The 25,147-nt window shown below is 40.7% G+C and overlaps 1 protein-coding gene across 5 annotated transcripts in view; it reads left to right on the top strand.

Moving 5' to 3' along the window:
• LOC106825131 (interferon-induced very large GTPase 1-like) overlaps positions 1-25,147 on the top strand; it is a 99,435-nt gene that overhangs the window by 43,198 nt on the left and 31,090 nt on the right. The window contains exon 2 of one of the 5 annotated variants that reach the window (XM_070490938.1): positions 17,933-18,097. The exons of the other annotated variants lie outside the window; for them this stretch is intronic. The gene's annotated coding sequence lies outside the window, so the exon portion shown is untranslated. The remainder of the gene's footprint in view (positions 1-17,932; positions 18,098-25,147) is intronic. 5 annotated transcript variants of the gene reach the window in all.

The raw sequence follows: 25,147 nt of genomic DNA, 5'->3' as shown, positions 1-25,147 counted from the left end.
GTATGAATTAGGACCACCCCAGGGAGAGAAGCCCAGGGCATCCTCACCTACATGCCAATCTATATGGCCAGATTCGTATCTAAAGTTATATGACCGCACAATAACCAGACCCCATCTGCACTGAAATCATTTAATGACTTTTTACATCATCTTTTCTTTTCTCCAGTAAAAATAAGTCACGTACCCATGCGTTATAAAATTAGCCCTAACCCTCAACTCGGGGCAGCAGCAGGAGCTCTGACTGCCTGTGGGTCTTGTCCCCACGCACCAGCTCTGCCTGCCCATGGGACCTGTCCCCATGCCAGCGGGGGCAGCAGCAGGAGCTCTGACCGCCCGTGGGTCCTGTCCCCACGCACCAGCTCTGCCTGCCCATGGGTCCTGTCCCCATGCCAGTGGGGGCAGCAGCAGCTGCTCTGCCTGCCCATGGGCCCTGTCCCCATGCCAGTGGGGGCAGCAGAAGCGGCAGCAGCAGAAGCTCTGACTGCCCATGGGTCCTGTCCCCATGCTATTCCACACTATTATCTAAATAAAAGAGCACTACTGCCAGATCTTGAGAGTCTAAGAAATCTTTCTTTCGACTCCTTGGCTCACCTACCCCGCATCATTCCCACTAGGCTGTATGAGCCCTTGTTAGTCCTTGATGTTCTCTCAAACAAACATCTCCTCCCCCATTCCTTCCTTCATGCCTTAACCTTCACTTTCTGCTTATCTGTAGCTTAAGAATCAGTTAGAGGTAAAAGATATCAGTGCAAATAATCCATAGTCAGTCTATTAATCAAACTTGGGGTGAGATTTTTATGAGCCAAGTTTGAAGACTATGGCCTTGGGCTTTCCTTCCCCAGTGAAGGAAGGTCACCAAAGAAGTGGAGTATACAGAGTGGTTATATATCATCTTGGAAAAAAGAGCACACATCACATATGACAGGGATATCTCTTTTACTACTGTCATCAGAGGCTTAGCTGGCAAGCAGGTTGGTGGTCATCAAGTTAGTGGTCAAAAGAGGAGTACAACAGGTTGGTAATTAATCCGTAGTTTCCAGGAAGAGATGCTTATCCTTAAAGAAATGCCTTTATGGGGGAAGCTATATTCCTCTCTTTAAGGGCATAATTCTTGTCTTTGGGACATAGTAAATGTTTAATGCAGATATACAATGCAAGCTCCACAGGCCCTTTTGGAAAAACAAGGTCAGCCCAAATTAGCTTGAAACAGAATGGTTCCCTCATACACTTCAATATATTCTATTGCTTTTCATTTACTTATCATAGCTCAGGGTCTTCTCAGGAATTTTCTGAGCATATATCCTGCCCTGAGTTTTCAGGTGGCTTCCTAAAGTTCTATATATAGGGAGCTAGTTAATCTTCTACTTCCACACAAAATCTCTCCCTTCAGGCTTTCCTCCCAAGTTTTCAGCATGTCTATTGTTTGTTTTAACCTTAGTCTCTTCTCTCAGGCAGGAGGGCTTGTTCATTTGCCTTTCATTGTTTTCAAACAATACCCTCCACTTGGCTGCTTTTCTGCCCTGAGGAAGCTCTGTGCTAGGCAAAACAAAGGCAAGACTGCCTTTTATCAGTCCTTCAGATAGCCCTCAGATCCAAACAGACGAACACAATTCTTAGAGAACAAGGTCTGCTCTTCTCCCTTTGGAATCAGGGACCAGGGTCCCACATTGGAAAGGTGGGCTGATGTCTTCAAGACCTCTATCAAGCAGGGCAGGAGCGTGAGCCAAGAGCAATCAAAAAGGCCAAAACACTCCATTCCCATTTTCAGGTTGCCTTTTTCTTGATTCAGCTTTCATTTGGTTGCTATAAACCTTTGACTATTTTCCAAAGTTCCAAAAGTGTTGATTCTGGTGGTTTTTCTCTTGCTTGTTTATTGTTTCAGTGGAAGATGGGCCCCTGGAGTTATTAGCCCTTTATATTTGCTGATGTGACTCTTATAGAATTTATTTTTCATAATGACTGTGCTTAAGAAATGCCTTACAAAGTTCCTGAAAATGTAACAATTGGTTCGCATGAGCCAGTACAAGCTGGTTCCAGCATACCCCTTGTCAATGCAAATAATCCATAACCAATCTATCAATCAAAATTGGGGTGAGTTTATTCTGAGCTGAAATGTGAGGACTATATAGCCTGGGAGAGTCCTTCCACAAAGGAACAGAGCACTCCAAAGAAGTGGGGGTGTACAGAGTGGTTATATACCCTCAAAGAGGATGATTCACATATGATTGAAATGTCCCTTCCACAATAGTCACAAGATTGCCCTGTCGACACAGCAATTGATGGAAACAGCAGGTAGTAGGTCTGTTGTCTTGATGGGTGCAGCAGGAAGCAAGTCTGTTGTCTTGAGCTTGGTGGTCACACGTGAGCTGGGTGGTCACAGGTGAGCACAGCAATCAATTCCTAGTCTAAAGAAATGCCAAGGAATGTTAAGTGGGGGGAAGTTGCACCTTTATCTTAAGGGCCTTTGTTCTTGCCATAGGAAATGTTTAAAGCAGATATATAATGCATGCTCAATGACCATGTCAGGCCCTTTTGAAAAACAAAGTCAGGTTGAATTAGGTTTACACCAAATGGCTTCCTCGTATACTCCAAGATATCCTATTGCTTGCCATTTCTTTTTTTTTTTTTTCCTACTTTTTCCTCCCCTAATGCCCCCAGTACATAGTTGTATATTTCAGTTGTGGGTCCTTCTAGTTGTGTCATGTGGGATGCCACCTCACCATGGCCTAATGAGCAGTGCCATGTCTGTGCCCAAGTTCTGAGCTGGCAAAACCCTGGGCTGCTGAAGCAGAGTGCAGGAACATGACCACTTGGCCACAGGGCTGGCCCCTGCTTGCCATTTCTATGTGTCACTATTTTTGCTAACAAATTTTGTAACAGACTTAGTGTTTTCACTATATCCAATGTTGATAACTCTCAAACATATTTATTCCAATCAAACCAACAAACTTAAGCTCTTAATTTAACAAAGGTTATTTTATATCAGGGTAATTTGAAAGGCATTTGGGTTAGCTTATATTACATTTAGAAATAACTTATAAAAGTCTTTACTCCAAGGCAATTAAATAGAATTCCTTTAGAAATTATATCATCTGGAGGCAGACAAATACATATAGAGGCAGATAGACAGAAACAGAGATCTTCAAAATTTTAAGGAGATCTTAGGTACAAAACTCAAAAGAATGGTTGGGTCCAAACTATTTTTCTGGCAAGTGGACCAGCTCAGATAGCCAACAATTTTTATTAAAGATTTTTTTTCTTTTTCCTGTAAGGCTCCTTTGTATAGCTGTTTTTGAAATCATTTTGCCTTTTAGAACTTTCTGTATATTAATCAAAGACTGCATTCCATCATGAGAAGTTTCTAATTTTCTCTTGTAAGGGTGACCCTTAAGGTGGCCTCGCCTGAAACAGAGGTTCCCCAGAATGACCACTATAACTCCAAATTATCTCGAAAGTTTACTTGCTTAATTAATCAATAATTTCAGGGGAGTCAAAGAGGGGAAGCTCCGCAAGAGAGCAGCTTTATTTTCATTATGCTAGCATGTTTAATTATTTAATTATTTTCTTTTAAAGAGGCAGTAAGTATTCCTGATTTGATTTGGGAGCCTCAAAAGATTAAAATATGCCTCCCATTGGTTGTTTAATTTTATACTTTGCTTTTTCCAATTGAATATGTAAATACAGCAGTTTGGGTAAACTGAAATTGTCCTATTTTGGCCATTTTCTCTCTGGAGTTTAAAGAATATGTGGCCATGTGGTGCTACAAAAGAAAACTATCTTCTTCCTGGACATGGGCTCATAGCTAAACTCAACCCATTTAGTCAGGAGGCAGCCCAGAGGGCTTTTCTTGGGGACTTAGGGAGTTCCTCCCATTCCAATACAAAGAGATAGACAGACACATAGATCCAGACACAGAAAAAAAAAAAAAAAACAAAAACAGACAACCAGTGAACCAGTTCCCAGGTTTAGAGTAGAAAGTTCTACAACTCAACTGTTCCCACTCCAAATGCACACCGAGATGGCCCCTCCACCAACAGTAAGGACGCCAGATGGCCCCTCCATGAGTGGAAGGGATCCTAGATGGCCCCGCCATAAATGGAAAGACCCCAGATGGAGGAGAAGGGAGTACATGGGCGCCCCCGAGATGACCTACCCTATTCCAGATTGAGCCTGTTGACTCATCAGAAGCAAAAACAAACAAGTAAATCTAGAGCCTATTTGCTTTCTTCAGCCACTAGGAAGCATTGAAGGCAGTCAACAGTCAAGAGAACTCAGAGACAGTCCCCAGGAAAAAGAATGTCCCAGCAGCCACTGTGAAAGTCCAAGATTTCTCCTGGAGTTGACTAGCTGTGAGCGGAGGCACATCCCACCTGGGTCACCAGAAATTTGTAACCAAGCAAAAAGGGACTGGTTCTGCTCACCACAATCTAGTGACAATCAATTGCAAACAATCCAGTGGTAGAAAAAGGAACATTTATACAGTTAGCTAGCATAATTGGATGGCAGACTAGTGTCCTGAAGAACCATCTTAAAATCATACAGAATCTTGAGGCTGTCACATACAGTAAATGGGCAGGGTAGGAGAGGGTTTTAGGGATGTCAACTATCTGATGCGACAAACTTCAAGGCACCACATTATCTCTTTCTTCTGTCATTCATGAAGGGCACCAACACAGAATTTTTCTTTCTGGAGGCCATCATGTTCCTGGTGAACTCAGAGAACAAAGTTGTCTTATCACAGCTGGGAGATATAAATTTAAAAGTGTCATAGAACTAGCAGATCATGTATTTTGTCAAAGTGAGAGGTGCTTAATCGTCTAGGCCATGTGCAGGCTAGAATGTATTCACAGAGACTAGTGAGTCAGGGTCGTACTTACAATGTTGCTTCTTTTCCCTAAGATGGCTTCCCTCATGTTAACTTAAGATCTAGCTGTTACATCTCTTCTCCCAAATTACTTCCCTATCCTATGTCTGCTGTGTTTATCATCTTATGATCACCCACCCCACCGTTAGCATACACACACACACACACACACACAGATGCACACAGATCATCATTAATCTTCTATATGCAGTAAATTTAAAACCCAGGAATCATGATAGAAAGAAGGAAGGAGGGAAGGAAGAATGAAAGAAAGAAAGAAAGAGAGAGAAAGAGAGAAAGAAAGGAAAGTAGAAAGAAGGAGAGAAAGAGAGAATGAGGGAGAAAAAGAAAGAAAGGTGATTCCTTTTAATCAGCTAAAGATATTTTTTCATATCCTTTTGATTTCATCTTTTACCCATTGTTCATGAGTGTGCAGTTTAATTTCTGCATATTTGTGAATTTTCCAATTTTCCTTCTGTTACTGATCTCTAGTTTCTTACCATTGTGGTCAGAAAAGATACTTGGTATAATTTCAATATTTCTTAATTTGCTGAGATGTATTTTGTGATCTGTATTCTCTCCTGGAGAATGTTCCATGTTGCTTGAGAAGAACATGTATTCTCCTGCTATTGGGTGGAACGGTCTGTACATGTCTGTTAGGTCCACTTGTTCTAAAATATATTTCAATTCTAATGTCTCTGTATTGATTTTCTATCTGGATGATCTATCCATTGTTTCAAATGTGGTATAGAAGTCCACTCCTATTATTGTATTGTTGTCTCTTACTCTCTTCAGATCTGTTAGTGTTTACTCAATATACTTAGGTATTCCAATGTTGGATGAATACATATTTATGATTGTTATATCCTCTTCACGAATTGACAATCTTATCACTATACAAAGACCTTCTTTCTATTGTTACAGTTTTTAACTTAAAGTCGATTTTGTGTGATACAGTATGGCAACTTTACTCTTTCATTTTCTATTTGTGTGGAATATCTTTTCTCATCCCTTCACTTGGAGCCAGTGGTTCAGGTCAGTGGCGGGAGACAGGGCTGGATGCAGGCCAAGAAACACCTGAGGGGGCTCTGGTGAGTGTGTACTTCTAAATCTAGAAAGGCTGTATTAATATCAAAGTTGAATTCAGAACAAGGGATATTAACAAGAATAAAGAGGGACATTACATAATGTCAAAGGGGTCAAATCACCTAGAAGCCATAATAATCCTCATGTGTATGCACCTAACAACAGAGCTTTTCTTAAAATGAAGAAAAATTGATGAACCTAACAAGAAAACAAACAAAAGCTCAACTATAGTGCAAGATGTCACCATTCCTTTCTTAGAAATTTATAAAAGGATGAGACAGAAAATTCAGTAAAGATATAGAGGATCTGAAAAACATTGTAAAGGTCTTGACCTAATCGACTTTTATAGAATATCCCAAGCAAAACAGCAGACTATACATTCTTTTTTAGTTTACAGAGAATACTCATCAAAAGAGATCATAAAACAAGCAAAAAACGTTTAAAAGAATTAAAATCACATGACATATGATCTCTGATTGTAATGGAATTAAACTAGAAATCAATATCAGAGAGATATCTGGAAACTCCTCAAGTGTTTGGAAAGTAAGCAAAATAATTCTAAATAACCCACAGTTCATAGAGAGAAAGAAAAAATAAATCAAAAGGAAATTTAAGATATTGAACTGAAATAAAAATAAAAACACAAAATATGAAATTTTGTGGGATGCTACTAAAGTAGTATTTAGGAGTAAGTTTATTTCATCACATACCTATATTAGAAAAGAGGTAACATCTCAAACCAATAATCACAGATCCCAACTCAAAAAAAAATCGAAAAATAACAAATTAAACCCAAAGTAAATATAAGAAAAGGCATAATGAAGATCAATTCTAAAAATCTAGCTAGACAGGGGGCCGACCCCGTGGCTCTTCCTTGTGGATGGTAATCTTTCTAGTTTATTAGTTTCTGAAAATAATTTTAGTCTATTCTCAAGCTTGAAAGATAACTCAGTTGGATTCATGGTTGTAGGTTTGTAGGTTTTTCTGTTTGTTCATCAGAATATAGAAGAAGCGACAGACACAAATCAAAGTATGGAAAGGCAAAGACGGCTGCAAGAGAGATTGGATGAAATGACAGTTGCTGCAACCAAACAAGAACAGTGCTCAGATGTATGCCACTTCAGTGATGTCATTAAGTTTGATGTCAAGACTCACATCTATTCCTTTGCTCACTTTTGGGAAGGTTCTCCCCAACTGGCTCCTTCTAATCGCTGCTATAGCCACAATGTTCAGGAGCTGAAAAGCAGGATTCTTAAATATGCCAAAGAAGAATCCAGGGGAGGTGTTTTGAAGATATCAGAACCTAAAGTCTGGATACAGGATTTATGAAAGGCCTTAGTGAATGAGAACTTCATTTTCAGGTTCAGGAACACCCCAGAGGACATGGCTATGAATAAACTGAAGAGATGTATAACAGCTGGACCTGGGAACTGAGAAGTCATAGGTTGACTTGCAGAATCAGCTGACCAACCAGATTCTGAATGCAGTTGTTGAGGAGATCAAAAGAAGATCAATAGAGAATTGACTTGTGGAAAGACATGAAGCCATTAAGCAAGAATTTGAAAGGTATTTTTGGGAAGACAGAGATAGAGATATCTTGGCTCAGTGAAAAGGAAGGAAGATGATTTGAAGGATCTTAAAAAGGAGCTTATAGGATAAACTGTGAGAAAATGTGAGTACTTCATCAGTGGAAAGAAAACACAACACCTCTTGAAGCAGCAAAAAGTAAAATTTGAAAATGAGCTATTGTAAAAACTCAGAGATGGCTGTGTCCCCCAGTGGGAAAGAGTTACATGATAAGGAGCTCAGAGATACTTTCAACAAGATCTGATCAGAGAACATCTGCATTCTGTTTCCTCCCACACTCCCTTCTGCTGAGGGCTCTGATATTGCTATTGAGCTAGAGAACATTCTGTTGGAGCATTTTAAAAAGCATTCCAATATTGTGAACAAAACTAGGTATCATAATATGAATAAAACATTTTACTTTAATGTTTTATTTTAACATTTCAATTATTTGAAACATGTTATCACCTCTAAAAAGTTCCAAGCATATGAACCCTCTGTGGAAGAGTTTGAAAAAGATATTATATAGAGGACAACAGCACAAATTCTGAAATTCTTTAAAGAAATCATATACATAGGAGAACAACAGAATGAGGGTTACAGTTCTAGTTACTTCTGTGAAATTCTGCGAGTGATCCATACTGACGCTGAGGTTGCATCTCAAGGAGCCAGGTTCATGCTGACAAACAGATATAAACTAGAACTTGCACTCGAGCTCTTCCAAGAGGCAGCAAACAGCCTTAAAAAGATATGTATTGCATGCAAGAGAGCAAACAACCCTGTTCTCTACCTAGAAAGGATGAGAGGAATTTTCTACTAATTTTATCTACTCTTACAAAAACTGTCAAAACATTGGCTGATTTCCTTTGGTGCAAAGAGTTTGTGCTACCTTATGAATTAGAATAAACACTCAAAAAGCTTGTCAGTTCCTCATCCAGCTTTTCTCTTCGTGTTAGATTGATTTCTCTAATGAGCATTTTTGTAACCAGATAATTAAACCCAACCAATTAAACACTACACCTTTCATCTTCACTGGGAGTTTTAGAATTAGTATATGTTCTGGATTGATGTCAGCATCAATGACAGAATGAGTTTCCCAGAAATATTTCCCCTCCAATATACAACAAGAAAAACATGCATACTCTAACAGAGACATCCAAGCACAACACAAAAACGTTGGAGAGACCCATGCAGCCATACAATGGAGGGTGGTGAGGCTGGAGCCCCCCTTGAGGGGGTGAAACTGGGTAAGAGAAAACTTTGCTCCCTCCCCTAAAGACTGGCTCCAGGATGGTCGGTGGCTTCCAGGAAGGAAGGAACAGGAGAGGGGATGTTCACTCACAGGAACATCAAGGTCTCCTGAGGACCATTGCAGCCTAGAAGGAAGCCCTCTCTGGGGCGAAAGCTTTCATGGGGAGTGACTTTATCAAGCCCACACCCAAGGAGAACAGATAGCAAGAGTAGAGGGAGAAAACCCTGAGAGCACACAGGAGAAAGTGCCACTCCACCTCCTCCCACACACACAAGCAGCACAACTACGCACCCTGGGATTTGGGCTCAAGGCATAGATGACTCAGAATACATGGCTCCTGACCACCACCCAGTGACAATAGGTGGTAACTGTGACCTAATAACACCAGGATGCAAAAAAACAGAGCCACTCCCTCTAGCAATACCAAACATTATATTAGATCTCCAGACTAGAGAGAAAATGACACGTACCCAGAAATCAGTCCTGAGGATACAGAAATATGTAATCTAAGTGACAAAGAATTCAAAACATCTAACATCAAAAAACTCAATGAGGTAAAAGAGAATGTAGAGAAACAATTCAACAAGTTTAGGAGCTACTTCACAAAAGAGATTGAAACTATAAAGAAGATTCAACCAGAAATATCCGATGAAAGACACAATGGAAGAAATAAAACAAAATATGGATTCCCTGAACACTCAAGCAGACACCAGAGAGGATCATATCAGTATACTCGAAGTTAGACATGTTGAAATGCTCCAGATAGTGAAGGAAAGAGAACTAAGACTAAAAAGAAATGAAGAAAGTCTCCAAGAAACATCTGACTCAATTAGGAAATGCAACATAAGAATTATAGGTATTCAAGAAGGAGAAGAGAAGGAGAAGGGACTAGAAAGCTTGTTCAAAGAAATTAATAGCACAGAACTTCCCAAACCTAGGGAAGGAGATGGAAATTCATGTGGAACAGAATGCCCTATCTCCTAAATATCTCAATGTAAAAAGAACTACTGCAAGGCATATAGCAGTGAAACCGGAAAAACTGAACGACAGAGAAAGAATACTAAGGGCAGCAAGGCAGAAGAAAATAACCTACAAACGAACTCCCACGAGGCTTTCAGGGTACCCTTACAGGGTAGGAGAGACTGGAATGACATATTCAAATCATTGAGGGACAAAAACTTTCAGCCAAGGATACTCTATCCAGCAAAAATATCCTTCAGGCATGATGGAGAAATAAAATCTTTCCCAGACAAACATAAGCTAAGGGAGTTCATAGTCACGAGACCACCCCCACCCACACACACAAGAAGTGGTATATGTTCTTTAAATAAATCTCCAAAGAAATGTTTTGCCAAAGTTTTAAACTGAATATTTGTCAGAAAAAAAACCACAAAACATGTAATTCAGTTTGTTGAATAACCATCTCAAGTAGTACAAAATGACAGAGCAAAGAAAAATAAAAAGGAAAATTTAAGAACTAAGAGTGGGGGCCGGCATTGTGATTAAGGTTGCATGCTCCACTTCAGTGGCCTGGGGTTCACAGATTCATATCCCAGGGGCCGACCTGCACACCTCTCATCAAGCCATGCTGTGGTGGCATCCCACATGCGAAAAAATAGAGGAAGATTTCACAGACATTAGCTCAGGGATAATCTTCCTCACCAAAAGAAAAAAGAAGAGTAAAAAAGAACCAACAGCGTATTGAACTTCTTTTTCTTTCTTCCTTTCTCCCTTCCCTCTTTCCTTTATTTGCTTAATTATCAATTGAGTCCCAGCTATGAGCCAGGAATTTTGCTAAGAATTGTGGATATAGAGCAATATAAGACACGGCCCCTGGTTGTTATATAAATGAGCAAAATATAGTCTCCTTATACGAGCTCTTCGGTTGTTTATTTCTTCACTGTAGCCTTGGATCCATTAGTTCAAAAGCCCACCAGTGCTAAACTCAAAATTTTGCACAGACAATTGTTTTTACTCTAGTCCAAATAAGCATATTTTTAGCCATTTAGTGCCTGCCTGCTTTTCACACCTTGCAAAATGGGCTCCAATATCTCTTAGCCTTAGAAAGGTAAATGCCAAGGCTATCAAGACCCCAAGCTGTGCCCTTTGGAGCTCTTTCATTCAGAGACTGCCTACTGAACCACTGATTTCACCTAGACATGTAGGCCCTTCTCTGACCTCCTGGGAGTTTCCTTGCCTTCCTTTGCTCCTGAGTGATGACCCCCTCTGGATGGTCTCCTGCTATGTGGTGCTTCTACACACAAACCTTTCAGTCACACAAATAAAGGTAATATGCTCCTGCCATCTTGTGGTCATGTCTTTTTCCTTGATTAGCCCTGAAATCCCTCAACCTCCTACACAAGGACACACGTCTTTTATTCAGGGACTGCTTGAGAGGAAGAAGTAAATATTATTGATTACAACAAATTATAAGATTTGCTGTCACTAAAGGAATTAAAGAAAGATATGGGCACCAGAGGGAATAAGGCCTAGTTTAGCCTAAGCTGAGAGAACCATCAGAAAATGCTTTTAAGATAAGGGAGATGAAGCCTGAGCCAAATCTAGAAGAATGAAAACTGTGAGGCAAAGGTAAAAACTTCAGGCGGAGAGAAGAGCTTGGAGACTCTGAGGAAGTAGAAGTTGACTGATATGCTTAGAGCACAAGTTGTAAGTGGGGCCTGATAGGAGAACAAATTAGATAGGAAGGTAGGTGGCATGTTCTATAGCCCTTGTTAACCCTCATAAGGACATTTGATTTGATCCTGGGTGGGATTTTTAAAAGATGCATACTTGTGCTTGACAATTTCCTTCCGTCTCTTCAGGAACACTCTCACCTTTCTACACTTTGTACTGTATACCAGGAAGTTAAGCTCAGCGGTTTGAACCAACCAGGCTTCCTTGCCTTCTGACTATGGTTCAGTTTGGCCAAGGAGAAGTTCTTGCAGGTGATTAGCAGGGAGAGGGAGTTGGGGAGGATGAGAGTATTTGTCCTTCTGGTTCCCTCTTTGGCAGACTCAGGTTAACAGGGACCTTTTCCTACAAAGACAGGCATTTCAGAATTGTCCTTCCTGCTGTTGCTAGCGCCTGGTGCTTCACCATCCCTTTAACCCTACCTTTATAAGTATCCCCTTCATTAAAATCTCTCTAATCCCCCCTTTTGAATGTGCCATATTTTAGCAAGTAGCTCAAGTACCTTCTTTTCACAGCTGTATACTATTCTTTGAAATTAAGCCACACTGTCAAGGCTATGGAAAACAATGATGGACTGAGAAATAGTCACAGACAAGAGGAAAATAATGGCACATGACAATTTAATGCAATGTTATCCTGGAACAGAAAAGGACATGAGTGGGAAAAGTGGTAAAATTCAAATAAAGTCTGGATTTCAGTTAATAATAATAATGTACCAATGGTAATCTCTTAGTTTGACAAATGTGCAATAGTTGTGGCAGATGTTAACATTAGGGGAAACTGACAAAAGGGTATACAGACATTGTACTATCTTTACAACTTTTCTTTAAAACTAAAATTATATTCTTGAATGTTGTGGCTTTATACTAAGACTTGAATATGAGTAATTTCATTCCTCTAATTTTATTTTCCTTTTTCAAATTGTTTTGGCTACTCTAAGTTCTTTGCCTTTCCATATAAATTTTAAAATTTGGTAGGGGGCCAGCTCAGTGGCGCAACAGTTAAATGTGCACGTTCCGCTTCGGCAGCCTGGGTTCACCGGTTCGGATCCCCGGTGCAGACATGGCACTACTTGGCGAGCCATGCTGTGGTCGGCATCCTACATATAAAGTAGAGGAAGATGGGCATGGATGTTAGCTCAGGGCCAGTCTTCCTCAGCAAAAAGAGGAGAATTGGCAGCAGATGTTAGCTCAGGGCTAATCGTCCTCAAAATAAATGATATTTGCTTGCCAATTTCTTCAAAACAAGCATTTAGGATTTGGTTGAGATTGTATTCAATCTATAGGTAACTGAATCTATGGTTTAAAAAAACAGTGAATCTTCCAATCTATGAACATGTCATATTTCTTCATGTCTTTAGATCTTCAATTTCTCTTTGCAATGTTTTATAGCAGCACCAGGAGTTCAGAAACAGGCTGACACTTATCTGGTTAATTTTTGACAATGCTACCCACTAAATTTAGATGGAAGAAGAATGTTTTTAAGAAATGGTCCCAAAGCAATTGGATATCCGTAGGGGGGAAAAATGAATCTTGACCCTTGTCTCACAGATTAAACAAATGTTAACAGAAAATGGATCATAGAACTAAATGTAAGACCTAAAACTATTAAATTTGGGATGGAAAATAGGAAAAGAATCCTTGTGACACTGGGTTAGGCAAGAGTTTCTGAAACAGGACACACAAAGCACAAACTATTAAACAAGAATAGGTAAAGTGAACTTCATCAAGATTAAAAATCTTTGCTCTTTGAAAGACCAGTTAAGAAAACAAAATATCAAGTTAACTGTCGGTCTATCATTCATAGGAATGCCTACAACCCAGTTTTAGATCTTCAGGACATGCAGTTTTTACGTAAGATATATCCTGCTGTGAGATAGTCCAAGGTACATAGAAACCTAAGAATTGTGCTGAGGACCCAGAACATCTAAGAAGTGGATCAGATAAGGTCTCATCCCTGCGGACCTAACTCCCATGGGGGTGGTACTGGAAGCCTTGAAGCTCTCCTTCTGTTCCTCTCCCCCTAGCAGGGCAGTCAGCCATGGTCATTATCCACTCCATTCAAGAAAAAGAAAAACTTAGACTCAAATATGATGTTAGGGTGAAAAAAACATTAAAACTTGGGCCTATACAGGAACTTCCCTGAGATCAAGTGGATATCTGGTCTTCAGGCCTCTTCTGGACGGGCCCCTGCTTTTTGAAGCATTTTCTCACAATCTTCCCTGCCGGCTTAAAAATAAAATAAAACCACTCTCCTTTCTTTTAACTTTCCCCCGCCCTACCAAAATTCACATGTCAGGCAGGAAGCCCAGGACTGCACATACTTATGTCATTTGTCCCTTAAATCTTAACACTCCCCACACAGCCACAACAAACCCAGGGCCAGGGTCGGGCTGAAGGAAGTGAGGGGTCTACAGCACACAATGTGAGGAGGCACTCACTCTGTAGTGAGCCAGAAAATTTAGGAAGATGAGGAGTAGCAAAGGGGCAAAAAGATGCAGAAAGAGCAGTAGGAGAAGACAGAGAAAAGTCAGAACAGTCTTGTGTGACTGAAGCCCAGAGCTTTATAACAGAAGAAACAGAAGCAAAGATTACTGGGTATCTCTTCACATCCCTCATAAAGGCACACAAAGCACACATATAGATGCCTCCTTGGAGACGGTGCCTGGAAAGTTGGAATTAGTATGGGATCCATGTCCATCAATGAACAATGAAATTAGAGACATTTATGGAAGTTATTCAAAGCTCTGAGTTTGTTTATTACAAACTTTCTAATATTTACATTATTAAAGAAATATCATTTAGAAAAATTAGAAAATATGAAAGAAGAGAATTAAGGAATAAACCTGAAACAACGTAGAAACAAAAGGGCCTGTGAAGCAGAAGGACTGCCTCAGGAAATCATCGGTTTGTTGTTTGGATGATGGCTTTAACATAATACACGTCCTTTAATTCACTGCTCAGCCTGACAACCAGACCATTCACTATGACTTGCATTTACTTCTGTCCTTGTTCTTTTATCATTTTCCCTAACTCTCAGCACCTGAAGTAAACACTATCCCGACCTCGTGATTTCTGCCCTTGCTTTTAAAAAATAGTTTTAGCACACACATTTCTTTCTAAAACACATATTGTTTACTTTAGGTTGGTTTAACCTTTTAGAATGGGTCTTAAATGTTCTATAAACTTGGATTTGTATTTTCACTTAGGACATTATTGCTACGATTCACTTGTAGCTGAGGTTTATTTTTGGACTATTGTGCAATAATGTTGCGTTATAGGAACACGCTAGAATGTGTCTGTTGTCCTGAACCCCTGTTTCGTTTCCCCAGAACTTTGCCTTTCTGAAAAATACTGGTCAGACATGCTTGGCCAGATCTCCTAGTGCACCTATGCCAGAGTTTCTCTTGAACATACGCCTAGGAGTGGAATTCTAGAGCATGTAAATGTTAAGCTTTACTAGAGAAAGTGAAACTGTTTTTCCAAAGAGCTGGTGTCAATTTACACTCCCTCCGACAAAATATATACAAGGTCCTGTTGATCCACATGCTCTTAAACACTTGATAGTTTTATATTTCTTAATTTTGCCAATCACATAAATCTAAAAAGAAATCTCCTTGTGGTTTTGATTTGCGTCTCCCTGATCACTCTGGATCTGAACACCTTTATTGGCCACGTATCTGTGCAGTGCTATTCACACCACTTGTCATTTTTTCATCTGCGTGGTCCAAGGTAGTTTTTCTGGAAAGAATGGAAAATTTGGCCAGTGGATGTTCTCATGTCATATGGACTGGGACTTTCACCGCATATGGACTTTCAGCCATACACTCAATTAATTGACCAGGTATCAGGAACATGCCCCAAGATAACATGGAGCAATTGTGAACCAATGTGCAGGCTTAGCTACACCTGGAAAGTACAAAACCCTGCTGAGGAGCTGTGAGGGAAGAGAGCATTTTATCATTCCCTCTCACCTCCAACCCTCATAAGAGAAATAGAATATTTCCCTGGTGATTTGCTTAAGTTCCTGCCTCATTAAACTCCTGACAGACAGACTGCTCTCAGCCCTTGCCACTCCCAGGACACACCATTTTCCTAAGAGTCCCTCTGATAGGACTGCCTACAAACCTGTCTTGGACTTTCAGGACAGGCAGTTTTTACTTAAGAGATATGCTGCTGTGAGACAGCCCAAGAAACAAAGAAACCTAAGAATTGTGCTGAGGACCCAGAACATCTAAGAAGTGGATCGGATAAGGTCTCATCCCTGCGGACCTAACTCCCATGGGGGTGGTACTGGAAGCCTTGAAACTCTCCTTCTGTTCCTCACCCACTAGAAGGGCAGTCAGCAATGGTCATTATCCACTTCATTCCAGAAAACAAAAGACTTAGGCCTAAAGATGATGTTAGGGTGAAGAATACCTGGAAACTTGGGCCTATTCAGGACTTTCCCTGAGGTCAAGTGGATATCTGGTCTTCAGATCTCTTCATGATGGGCCCCTGCTTTTTGAAGCATGTTCTCACAATCTTCCCTGCTGGCTTAAAAATAAAATAAAACCACTCTCCTTTCTTTTAACTTTCCTCCGCCCTACCAAAATTCACACATTAGGCAGGAAGCCCAGGACTGCACATACTTATGTCATTTGTCCCTTAAGTCTTAACACTTCCGACACACACAGGGCCAGGGTCAGGGTGAAGGAAGTGAGGGGTCCACAGCACACAATGTGAGGAGGCACTCACTCTCAGGGTTGTGCAGGTACACGCTTGGCTTGCCCCTAAAAATAAGTAGCCAGAGTGTTTAGAGCTTACAAAAGCTTTAGGGTCCTACAAAAATGTTTTAATTGTAATTTCTTTTAAAATTAAAGTAACAATGAATATAATAATAATGAATATATAATCAAGAATCCAGCTTGGATTATATTTCCTTACATATCAACACGGTGGCAAAATACAATTTTTCATATTTTCTATGGAGGAAGGGCCCAAGAAGGCAAAAGTGTCTAGGCCCCACAAATGTCCTAATGGGGTCCTGAAACCCTGCACAAACATATTGATCTAATCTTCCTATACTAATCTAACCTCTATCTAAACCATCAAGATATATAATTATATGAGAATCCCTATGAGTCTTAAAGTACCTGTGCTAACTCCCATAGGGTCATAATTCCCATGTTCTAATAATACCCAGTTCCTTCAACTGTGTCTCCTGGGAAGTGATTTTTCATTCCCCCATACACTCCTTACTCTCCCTGGAACATTTCCATGCACGGTCATATCCGTACGGAGAGATCAGAACCACACAGAACACTCCAAATGCGAGTTGATGACCACAGAATGAAACGGGATTCTTATATCTCTTGTCCTAGAAGCAGTTCTCCTATTTTTCCATTTGTTGGGTTAGGTGCCTCGTCATTTACATTCATACATTTACAAATCACTTCATCACTTAATTATCCCTTCAAGAAAAACATTTTAAGCTTTTGTTATGTTATAAGCACCATGACATTTCCAGAGCATATAGAAAGAGAGGAATGTTTTCAGGAGAAGGAGAAAAAATTCTCTGAAATTGCTTGCATTGGAAGGCCTGGGAAATAATACTAAGGAGCTGATTACAGAATCTGGAAATAAAGATTTGGAAGGCATCAGCAATCAAGTGCTATTTAAAACAACAAAGTAAATTATATAACCTAAGAATTAAATAAGAGATGGAGAGAATGGGGAGAAAAACTTGAACAAAGATAATACTTTACATCTAAAAGGATGCATATTCATTTAATAAAACCTGGAAAATGCACATACAAAAAATGAAAGCACAAAGAAGGCAACAAAAAAATAGAATTATATTGTGAATACTGCTTGGGGCATACTTTAAAATAAAGTAGGAACACATAAGCGTTTAGACCACAGAGCAAGTCAATACAATCAGTTACCAAGGGGCCCCTCATGCATCCAGTTAATAGTGGAGAGTTTCCCAAAAACCTATTTATACTTTCTGAAAACTTTTTTTGCATACATATTTTTATCCTAGGGGTGCCTTGATGAAGATGCATTATGACACAGTGAGTAATTGGTAAGCATTATGCTCTTTGAAGATTTCCCCAGTTTTGCCTTGACAGTCTATACTGTTTCTTTGGAACAAAGCCAGGCTTCAGAAGATTGGCCCACCTGGTCAAAATACATTGTTTTGACTTCTCATAGAACTGACTTTGTTGAACTTATTTTGTCACCGTGCCACACAATTCACTGAGGGGCATTATCATTAACAAATACAAGAAGCTATTGTTCCATTTAGTATATACAGATGTTTTCTATGATCCAATACATTAGACAGAGGAATACAGAATGTATGAATGAATGAATGAATTGTAGCCTAGAATGCAATTCAGAGAAGAAATTCATGTGTTTGAATGATACTGTCACATTATCAAGAGTTGCAAGAGTGGAGGAGAAACAAAACACCCATTCATATTTCCATAGATGAAACCTCTGTGGATACCAGAACACTGAGTGAAAAAAACACAGAACTCTTCTTCTCCTGTGAAGTCTCCCTGACTCCCAGAACTCAGAGGACTCCATGGGCCTGCAACACATATCACCATCTCTGACGTCCTCCCTACACTCCTCTCCTTTTCTCTACCCCAGGTCAGACCTTAATACTACATACAGGATGTGTAGCAGACTAATGGTTATCACTCAACCCCAAATCAGTTTCACTTCTTAAGTGGTAGATGAAACCGCCCTGCCTGTTAGCAGAGGAAATATGTTATAAACTGGGTGCAGCCTGGGTTGACTCTTTAAGCCCCTAAAGGGCTGTGCCTGGAGGTCGCCAGGAAGAAATTGTTTCTCCAACCCCGTACCTGGAGTTGAGCAGTCCCCAGGGCCAGGATTTTATCCCTGCAGATGGGTAGCTGATGGGAGGAAAAAGGGGAGGATGTGGGAGTTATAGATAGAAAGAAATGAAGAAAGAAAAAGGCAGAGAAAAAAGATGCATGGACAGGAACAGAGTAAAAGAATCAATCATAAACATGAAAATGGCAAGTTTGAAGGAGAGAAGAGATGAACATGAGAGATACACAGAGAGACAGAGATGTCTATCACAGAGAGACATAAGGCAACGATAGCCAAAAAGAGAGGTTAAATAAAAACACTGAGGTTCATCCAAGTAGTTTTTAGAGTTGGCTGGCCTTCACATTCTTGTTGGCCCAGAAGAGGGCTTGCTCTGCTAGCTGAGATCCGTGCCAATCAATCACAACGAGTTAGAGACCAAAAAAGGAAGTTTAATTAGATTAGCTAGCTAATCAGAAGAGGAGGTGACTAATGTCTCAAAACCCATCTTCAAGGTTTACAGAACTTTGAGGCAGTTATATAGGAAAAATGGGCAATGAGGAGGGGGTCCAGGGATGTTGGTCTCCAGGCATGATGGGCTCCAGGCATCACATTGTTCTATTCTTCTGTCAGCTGTGACGGATACCTTATAGGTTGTTTCCTGCCTGTGGTCAGCCTGTTCCTGGAGAGAAACTCATAGAACAAAGTTTTAATTTATCAAGTATCAGGCAGTACATACATACACAGAGGCCATATATCAGGAGAGCATGTGAATTTGTTAAAGTACGTGCAGAGCAGCAAGTAGTCACACAGAGGAGGGGCTGAGGCCATTTAGCAAAACAAGATGGCCCCCCTTTTGCTCCCTTACGGAAGGACTACCTCCATCATCCACTGAGTGTGTCGTCAGACTGACAGTTGTCAGAAGGTCTTAGAGATTAGGCGTTTAATGAGAGGTATTCCTAAGAAGATAATGAAAAGAACAGTTATGAAAGCTTGAGCAAGGGAGTAAAACCAAGACTTGAGTTTAGGAGGGAGCCAGTTGAGAAGATTCCAGGACATTGGGCCCAAAGCATCCTTCAATGGTGAAGTGAGAAAAGCATTCACAATTTAATGGAATTCTTGGTTCTTGATCTGAATATTTTTGGTGATGGCATAGACATCAGAAAGATTTCAGTGAACATATGCACAGATGTCTCTTCCAATCACTACACAAGTCTCCCTTATGAAGCTAAAATGATGTCCAACACCAGATAATTGTAGAGGACCTGTTGCTGGCATTTCTACAGTTCTATGGAAACGCTACTTGTGGTTTCTGTAAGACTGCCCACAGACTTCCTTATTTTCCAGAGCTGACAACGAAAACTGAGGGAGTTCTGAAAACGTCCTGAGCATCCCCCACAGCAGCAGTTCTGGGTCAAAAGTTTGCCTATACATGATAGTGGAAGTGGTCAGTCTTTTAGATTTACGCTCAAACTTTTAGTCTCTTGTTCTAAGGCTTCCTGAGCTCCTGGTGAGAAAGAAAGGTCACAGCTTCTTTATGGGACTGGGATTCCTCACCCAAATTTATGGCTGTAACATGATTCCATAGACCTTTTGGATCCTCTAGTTCCACGAAAACTTAAATCCAAAGTAACAGTAGGTAAGGTGAGAAAAGACGCCAGTCTGGTTAAAGATTAGATAAGGGGAGCCGGCCAAGTGGCATAGTTGTTAGGTGCGCACCTTCCACTACAGCGGCCTGGGGTTTGTAGGTACAGTTCCCAGGCGGAGACCTGCACACACTCATCAAGCCACAGTGTGTTGGCAAACCACGTACAAAAAAGATAGAGGAAGACTGGCACAGATGTTAGCTCAGCACCAATCTTCCTCAGCAATGGGGGAAAAAATAAGATAGGTTAAGGGATAAGTAGATGAGCTAGAGAAAAGAATCACATTATGTTGTAACGCTCTCATAACTACTAGAGTATAAATCATAACTAACAGGGTTTTAAAGAGATGGTAACAGTCAAATCAAAGCATAAAGCAGAAATCTCTCAAAGGATAGAATTTTTCTTCAATGAGTATGTTTTGTGTGTTTGTTATTTTAATCAATAACTGACTGTAACATCATTCATGTCACATGGAAACTGATGTTAGCTGCTAAAGTGGAAAGAACATTGCTCTTGGGAGTCAGAACATTTAAGGCTGAGCCCAAGACAAAGCATACAAAAGCTGTGACATCTTGGGTTACTCATTTGACCTCCCCCATTCTTTTCGGAAGACAGAAATAGAAAATTCTGCATCTTGCTATTTGAAACCCTGACAATATAAAGAGCCTAGGTAAAGAGGTCAAAAGAGCAACTCAACAGTGAAGTGGACCAGGAGGCACAGAGCTGACCTAAGAGCACCTTGGTCTTTATTCTGGCTAAAGTGGGAGAAAAAACACGTTCCTCCTCAGCTACAATAGTACTTTCAACATGGGCTATAGAATAAGATGTTTTGTAAACATAATTTTTCAGCAAAAAGTGACTATAAACAATAAGAAAAAAAGAGGATGATGAAACACATGAAGAGGATGACAAGGAGAAAACTGATGAAGAAGAATCAAGTGATGAGGATGATGATAGAGATGGTGACGATGTTGATGATTAAGTTGTAGGGCCTTGTGGGACATAGTAAGGATTGTTCCTTTTGCTAAGAGCAGATTGGGAAGCTCTCGGAGATTTCTTAGCAGAGGAGTGACCTTCTCCTTTCAATCGAACAGGATGCTGTGTAGAGAATCGACTGAGAGAGGAGTGGAGGAGAATTCAACAACAACAACCGATACAGGGGAATGAGTTAGAAGACTATTGCAACAATCTGGGAAAGACATGATGGTAGCTTGGATTAGGATGGTGGTTAGTGCTCTACATGGTCAAAACTGGGCTGATTCAGGACCTATTTTGATGGTAGAACCAACACAGTTTGCTTGAATTGGCTATGTAAACAATATATCTGGGTTAACCAGTTTGAGGGTTCAAATATATCCCCCTAAAATGGCAGCCCAAATTACAACTCCAAGTCTCCATTTGACCAAACTGACAAAAACTCTGGATCAGCTTTCTCCTCAAATGTGACCTCAAACCCTACGGGTACTTTTCATTAGTAATCTCTTCTAATGCTCTCGATATTCACTAGTGGTACTGGAATACCGTCGAATCGCCTTCAGGGACAGTAAAGTCCACAACTGCTGCCGTGTTGCTGGTGGTTCTTTCCTTAAGCCAATCCCTACCATTTCCATGGTACTTACTCTTCTGAGTTAAGCTTCTGACTTGATTGCCCTTTGTACTCTACCTGGCCATGCTAAAAGTCCCTCAGGATCTTCTGCAATGGGGGCCACCCTAAATCCCCATGCAGAACAAATTCTCTACATTCACTCTTCCAGATTCCCATCAGAGGATATCTACCCTGCATAATAGGCGCTCAATACAATCACTTACGGGACATATCATAATGTCTACGAGGTACAGGAGGTTGGCTTGATGGTGGACCATTGGGTGATTTGCACACTGGTTTCAAGACCCCCACACAAGGCTGAGTTGCAGTTTATATGAAAGGGTCCATTAACAGGACTTGAGTGGGAAGAAGAGATGGTAAGAATTAATTTTTTGAGCTCATACTTCCAGTTAGGCAATGGAATTGTCTTATGTGATCGACACAAGGAAAAATGGTAAGGTGAAAAATTGAGAGATTAAATGAGTGACCCAAGATCACACAGTTAGAATGTCATGAGAAAGGAATCTGAGTCCACTTCCCATGTACGTACATGACATTAAGGGAACTGATGATGATAGCTATCTCTTAACTGGTCAAAGGAGACAAGATCCTCACCTTCCTCCATGTGCAAGGATAATGCCACCTCATAATATTCAGAAATTCATATTTACAGAAGTGAGTAGGATGGAGGTATGAGCAGACAGCAAAAGCAGGGAAAACTCAGGGTTCCTAGGAGAAAAGGAGGGGCTCTTTCTTTCTCCCCATCTGGCAGGCAAAGCACTATTCGTTGCAGCTGGGGAATGCCCTAAGAGGTAGGTTGAGAAATCCACTGAGGGCAGGATCTGATGCCTCTGCATCTTTCCCTGGGTTATCTGATTTTTCTTTCTCTCATCCCTCTTTTTCTGTCTTGGCAAGTGTCCCTCACTAGATTTCAGAAGAGGCCATCAGAGTCCCTTATATATTCTCTTACCTAAGGAGGAGCCAGTTGGAGGAAAGGATCAGGGAGAAAATGCCGCGTAGGAGAGACCCAGGACCCAGCTGCCCTCTCTCTGTAATCAATGGATTAGATATGGATTTGCTCACTCCATGGGACTTTAGTCAAAGCTGGGAGTATATCTGGAAGGAGGGAGAGGCAAGTGAGGCACTGAGAGAGCAAAGTTTAAGCGTTCCCTCACTCTCGAGAACCCTTGCACCCTAGCTGCCTCTCTTGCCCCACCCCAGTCCCAGTGCTGGGTTGGCCCCTGGGTGATTGGCTCTCTCTAGTACCCCTGGGGAGGTCTAAGTGACTTCCTGCCCCTTCAGTTTATTAATAATAAGAGTAGAAGTTTTCAAATAGAACTGAAGTCAAGAAACTGTCAGAAAAAAAAAGAAACATGGAAGCCTAGAGAAGTCAGCTTACAAAGAACATTCATTGATCACTTCACAATCTTTCGTGTTAAAAGCAGCCATTTCTGGGAATTGACATGAGACTGAGAAATGGAAGCAAAAGTCTTCTGTCAGTGCTGGGCGTTGACTTGAGTAACAGGAGCAGCTGTGTTGTGGAATGAACTTGTTTGTGCATCTGATCTTGAGGCCATAGGATTGCTTCATCCCCTTCCTCTATTTATACAGCACTGACTGAGATCTTATTATATACAGAAAATGAGCTCCCACTATGAGAGAATCTGAGGTGGATCGGACACAGACTTTATCATGGCTAGACTGAGGGCGCAGTAATAGAGAGACATAGGCACTGAAAAAGGACCCAGCATAAGATTGCAAAATACTCCCCCAAGAACTGTAAGATGGTGGGACTCAGGAATCATCAGAAGTTCAAATTAAACACTTAAAGGAGCTACAATGCAATATCAGAGCATACCCATCACAATGGTTATAATTCACAAGAGAAGAATTAACAAGTGTTAGAGAGGATGTGGAGTAAGGCAAACTCTCATACACTGCTGGTGGGGATGCAAACTGGTGCAGCCACTATGGAAAACAGTATGGAGATTCCTCAAAAAATTAAAAATGGAGCTACCATATGATACAGCTATTCTGCATCTGAATATTTATCCAAAGACCACAGAAGCACTAATCTGTGAAGATATTTGCAGCCCTATGTTCATTGCAGCGTTATTCACAATAGCCAAGACTTGGAAAGAACCTAAGTGCCCATCGATAGATGAATGGATAAAGAATATGTGGTATATGTACGTAATGGAATACTACTCAGCTGTAAAGCAGGTGAAATCTTCCATTTGCAGCAACACGGACAGACCTTGAGGGTATTATACTAAGCGAAATAAGTCAGACAGAGAAAATCAAATACCATGACTTCACTAATAAATAGAAGATAAAAACAACAGCAACAATAAACAAATACAGAGACAGAGATTAGATTGGTGGTTATCAGAGGGGAAGGGAGGGAAGTGGACAAGAGGAGTGATAAGGCATATGTGTACGGAGATGGATGGTAATTAGTCTTCGGGTGGTGAACACGATGTAGTCTACACAGAAATCAAACTATAATGATGTTCACCTGAAAAAAAAAGATGACTATGACAGAATTGACACAGAATATGACACCTGTGGAGGTGGGACTTTGAGGTTTGGGGGATGGGAGACTTCCACTGAACAAGCAGACAGCTACAACACATCACAGTGTGATAGGAGCGTTACAAGAGTGTGAAGTAAGTGCTGTGACAGCACAGCACAGAAGAGTTCAGTAGAGGTCAATGCAGGTAGAGTCGTGTAGGTGGACTGGGAGGAGGAGGGGGAAATATGCAACAATGTGGGTAGGATTTCTCGAGGAACTGGAAAAAATATGTATGAATTTCACCTGGAAGAACATGTATGTGTCAGACATACCAAGTTTGATCTAGAAGAAGGATAATGACGCAGGAGGTAAAGATCCACAAGCAATGATATAATGAATTCAATCATGGAGAAAGACAAGAAGTCGCAAAACAAAATGCTTTACCAGGGATTTAGGTTTAAGGGAAAACTTAGAGATAACATTACTAAAAAGCTAGAGAACAGTGAAGTTCCCTCTGTCTCATCATGAACACACAATATGCTTTTAAGAATTTAGTTTACTTTGGGCCCGGCCTGTGGTGCAGCGTTAAGTTCGGGCAAATTCCCGTTCGGCGACCCAGGGTTCGCCGGTTCCGATCCCGGGTGCAGACACGGCACCATGTAGCAAGACACGCTGTGGTAGGCCTCCCGCATATAAAGTACAGGAAGATGGGCATGGATGTAGCTCAGGGCCAATCTTCCTCAGCAAAAAGAGGAGGGTTGGCAGCAGTTAGCTCAGGGCTAACCTTCCTCAGAAAAAAATAAAAATAAAAAAAAACAAAAAGAAGAATTTAGTTCACTTTGTGTTGAATCATCCAAATCAGCTAATAGAATGTTGGAAACTTTGTTAATTTTCAAATCAAACACTGTGGAGAATAGCTAATTCTCGCATAAAGGTCTTTTACAGGAAATGAAAACTCACGTTATTTGCACTGGGAGCATGCTTCTCTCTTTGTTCTTAGGTGACTTGAGAACTAGAACAGCAAGACAGTTAAAGCACTTTCTCTGAGGAAGAAACTCTAATGTGCCTGTGTTTCTTCTTCCAAATTCCTTCCCTATGCTGTTTTTGCTGTGTTCATTATC

Source organism: Equus asinus, chromosome 20 (genome assembly GCF_041296235.1).
Source record: "Equus asinus isolate D_3611 breed Donkey chromosome 20, EquAss-T2T_v2, whole genome shotgun sequence".
NCBI lineage: Eukaryota > Metazoa > Chordata > Mammalia > Perissodactyla > Equidae > Equus > Equus asinus.
Note: the sequence above shows the minus strand (reverse complement) of the source record. Positions and strands in the feature narration are given on the sequence as shown.